This window comes from Dasypus novemcinctus, chromosome 19 (assembly GCF_030445035.2).
Source record: "Dasypus novemcinctus isolate mDasNov1 chromosome 19, mDasNov1.1.hap2, whole genome shotgun sequence".
Taxonomy (NCBI): domain Eukaryota; kingdom Metazoa; phylum Chordata; class Mammalia; order Cingulata; family Dasypodidae; genus Dasypus; species Dasypus novemcinctus.
The window spans coordinates 45,481,458-45,486,141 of NC_080691.1; the positions used below are offsets into that span (position 1 = coordinate 45,481,458).

Consider the following 4,684-nt stretch of genomic DNA (forward strand, 5'->3'; position numbering starts at 1 on the left):
TTGAAAATATACAACAAAAAAATACATAAAAAGCATTAGACACACCAACAGAAATTTAAAACTCACTATTTTGACTCATAATTCTGACTCCTTTGTTATGGCTGTCTCCAAGTTCATCATTTCACATCTCTTGTTTTTACTACTTTTAAGAATTTCTCTGGGATCAGTATGGCCTGTAATATGCAAGCATGTTCTTAGAAACACTTTCATTAGTCACCAGCAACCAGTTAGGAACACTTGAGCAGAATTAATACGGTTAAACACAAATTTAGCACTTTATACAGAAAGATATTTAACACATATATTCTTGATTACTCTCCAGGAGTATGCTTAACAGATAGACTTGAATTTCAGGAGTAAGCTAGTGATTCAAAACTGAAAGTTGTTTTTAACACCTTGTTCAGAAAAAATTTCTGAATGAAATCAAATGAGACTAAAACTTAAAACATTACCAAAATAACATCCCATTAAATTCTCAAAGTTTACACAGTTTTGTAATATATTTTCCATTATGATGAACATGAATGTATTGATAATGTTAATTTTCATGGACATATATACTTTAGCAGTGCCCTTTGCCCCTTGAAGCATAGGTTTTCTTCAACTTGACCTTTAAGGAAAGCTGAGGGACTTTTTTTACAAAACCATATTCCAGCTATTTTTCTCATCTTAATAATGAGTTATTTTATCTTTGGACAAAGTTACTTTCTTCTGCCTTAACAAACAAAAACATTCAATGTATCATATAAACATAAGTTAACAAAATGATTTGGGTACTGTCTCCAAGCAAACTTCTTGCAAAATACAATCATCATCAAGATTAAGCAAACATCAGAGAAATGATAATTTGTTTATATGCACACATAATTTTCTTCATATTAAATATCAAGTAGCATGCAGTACTAAACACTGATAGCTCATATGGGTCTTTAGTTTAATATTTTATCAGTCTTTAGAGAGCTATAGTATGAGCCATTCACAAGGAGATATTACTAAAACAGTTTTCTGGAAGCAAGTTAGCAAGAGTGCTGATTGTTCAGGGCTAAGCCATAATTGAATTGCAAATTTACTAAAACTACTAGCATTTTTCTATATTTTCCCCTTTTTCCTATATAGAATTGTCCAGTTCAAGAGTTATTAAACTTTAACAGCACCAATTTTATTAATGTGACTATCCAGGTCTAATTAGATTTAACATGGAAACAGAACAGAGAACATTAATGTTGCTAAGTTTTTCTACTTCTCCAGTACTTAAACTAATTCCATTTGTGATTTCTTTTATAAAACAAATCCAAATGCAAGATAGTATTGGAATCTTAAGACTCATTTTTAAGTTTGCTTTTCACCATCATCCAATTTATACTCTGGCCAGGCAATGTTGCAATAGAAAATCTTTTTCTTTTTCTTAAAGAAAAACCAAGAAACCAAGACCAAACCAAGACCAATTATCTAATGATACAACCCAAAAGAGACATAGCTGGCATATTCTGAGTTTCCCCTGGTTAGACAATACCAACAGAAGTCAGGAAGAGGAGCTCTTAAAAATAAACAGGTTCCCAACTTCAAAGTCAAAAAATGTCATTAATCAATAGGAGAACTCCAAATCTGAGTTGAAGGATAATAGGACTCAAACATACAAGGTCCATATTCATGAGCTAAAATCAACTCAAAATTCAACAGATACCTCAGTATAAGTAAACCAACAAAGTTCATAGAAGAGAGACTTTTGCATACTTACCTAGCCCAGGGAAATTCTCAGTTTCTTAATTACCTTCATACAAAGGACCCAATGTCTGTCCATGGCAGAAAGCTTACCTGGAACCTCCAGCATTAGTCCTGCATGAAAATCCCTGGCCAGCTGCTAGGCACGGAATCTAGGGATCTGGGGAAGACCTGAAGCTGAAAAGACATGGATTTGGGCTGCTTGAGGACCAGAGCAGCATGGTCCCTTTGTGGCTCACCAAAATTTGTTACCATAAGCCTGGCTATTTCCAAAAGAAAGGCCCCGCAATCATGGTGCTAAAAAGGAGAGACAAGTCTCTCAGTGAGAAAGTGACTTATTTAAAGTGCACAAGCAAGGATCTGGGGCAGTTGTCTTAAAACCAGTTCAAAGTGAGAAGGGGAACTGGGTTTTTATAGGAGGAATACGGATTGAAGAGCAGGTGATGCTTGACATGTGAGTGGTGATTCTGGTATGTTTTAAAGGTTCTTTTGAGGGGGACATGGGCAAATATCTTAATCCACTGTTATGTCTTGTATGTAAAAATACTGTTTGATGTCCCTGTTCACAGCCTTTTATTCCAGGGAATTTGTAGATTTCCTGGGCTATAAAGTTCCTGGAGCCTTTCAGTTCACTGAAATATTATCTTACTCCAGACTTTGGTAGTACAGTTGTGAAGGTCTGGTTACTATCCTTCTAGGAACTAAGAACAAAATGTAAACTACTATTGTTTGCCCCTCGGAGCTGGAAATGCAGCTGTTGGGAACTTCGGCGGCTGCGGAGCTGGAGGCCGAGGCGGCTGGGGAGGTCCGAGCGATGTGACCAGACCATCGTCGCTCGCCTCTTCCTCTCTTCTGCCGCCTCCTGTCTCGAAAATAACTTTTTTTACTAAAAAGAAAGGAGAAAAAAAAAAAAAGTAGCCGTCCTCCCCTCACGCGCTCTCTTCCTCCTGGTCCTCTGTCCTGTGAGGGAGCCCCGGCCGGCCCGGCGCCCCCTCCCGCCGCCCCCACGCATCCCTTCTACACCGGGGCTGCCCACCACGATAGGCGAGATCGCCGCCGCGGTGCCCTTCATCTCCAAGTTCCTCCGTACCAAGGGGCTCACGAGCGAGCGACAGCCGCAGACCTTCAGCCAGAGCCTGCAGGAGCTGCTGGCAGAATGTCATTGTTCCAGAAAAGCCGTGCAAAGGATCAGGTTACCGTTGTATTCGCAACTACCATAAAATGGATCCTCTGATTGGACAGGTAGCATAGCGGATTGGACTGAGCAGTCAGGAGTTGTTCAGGCTTCTCCCAAGCGAACTCACACTTTGGGTTGACCTCCACGCGGTGTCCTACAGAACTGGAGAGGATGGCTCCATCTGTGTGCTGTATGAAGCCTCACCAGCAGGAGGTAGCACTCAAAACAGCGCCAACATGCAAATGGTAAACAGCAGAATCAGCTGTAAGGAGGAACTTCTCTTGGGCAGAACAAGCCCTTGCAAAAACTACAATATGATGACTGTATCAGGTTAAGATATAGTCTATGGATGGGTCATCTTAAAATGGATGGATAAATTTGATTTTTGCTTTGGGTGGGCTCCTCTTGGGAATGGATTATGGAATTTAAACCATGTCACAGCTGTGAAGATCAGGCACAAGATAGAATGGTTAAAAAAAATTTTTTTAAGTGACAGTGCCATAGTTTGGACAGCACCTTTCAGTAATTTAATAGCCTGTGAGTCTAAGTAAATGATTACTTTATTTGCTAGGAAGTGAAGTTCTAGGGTGGGTTCAGTTTCTCCCAGACATTACACCTATTTTTTACATCAATCCCTTTAATGCAAATCTGTATTTCAAAGAATCTTTCTCTGTGGTAGATCTTGCAGAGTAATTTTGCACTATCACACTTGAAAATTGTTATTGTTAACCTTTTTGGCAGGTCAGTAGGAAAACTTAAATGTTTTAAACATGGTCGTACTGGAAATTTTATGACAAGACTTTTACCTAGCACTTAAATATGTATAAATGTACGTAAGACAAAACTAGTAAGCATGACCTGGGGAAAATGGTCAGATCTTGTATTGTGTTTTTGGCCTTGAAAGTATCAAGTGACCAGAATCTGCCATGGCAACAGGCTTTAAAAAAGATACTGTCTCAACTGTGGTGGTAGCACCAGCCAGCTCTCTGTACATTTGCTAGCTTGTAGTTTTCTAAGACTGAGTAAACTTCTTATTTTTAGAAAGCGGAGGTCTGGTTTGTAACTTTCCTTGTACCTAATTAGGTAAAAGTCTTTTCCACAAACCACCATCTATTTTGTGAACTTTGTTAGTCATCTTTTATTTGGTAAATTATGAACTGGTGTAAATTTGTACAATTCATGTATATTGATTGTGGCAAAGTTGTACAGATTTCTATATTTTGGATGAGAAAATTTTCTTCTCTCTATAATAAATTGTTTCTTATCTTGGCAAAAAAAAGTAAACTACTAAAATTAGGTTAATAGAAAATCAGTTCTATTAACAAATAGATGTAGGGAAGGTATTTGAATTTTTCAGAGCTGCTTAAGAAAAAAATATTTTAATAAACTCATTTTCTAGCTTCAAGACCTGAGGCCTCTTACCCATAGCCTGTAGGTAAGCCTGGGAGGGGACCCTCCAGGCCCTGTCATATCTCCAGATGTCTGCTCAACTGTATCATTGCGGGGAACCCTGAGCCAGAACACACAGTGAAGCTTCTCCAGAATTCCTGATGCATGAAACATGGGGGATCATAAATGCATTTGTCATTTAGCAATAGATTACCAATTCAGGGTTTTCAGGATATCAATTTTAAGATCTGTAACTTTCTGATGTATGCCTCCCCCAAAAAAACTTGCCTGAGAAGGTGTCTGCAGAGAGTTTTGTCATCACAGCCCCTCTCCTGGAGACCCTCCCCCAGAGGAACCTGAGCATTAGACAAACCAGAGCCCCGAGTGAACACAGCC

General features: G+C 39.0%; 1 pseudogene; it reads left to right on the forward strand.

Moving 5' to 3' along the window:
* Positions 1-2,470: 2,470 nt before the first annotated feature.
* Positions 2,471-3,378, forward strand: LOC101424610 (protein BTG1 pseudogene; annotated as a pseudogene).
* Positions 3,379-4,684: the final 1,306 nt, after the last annotated feature.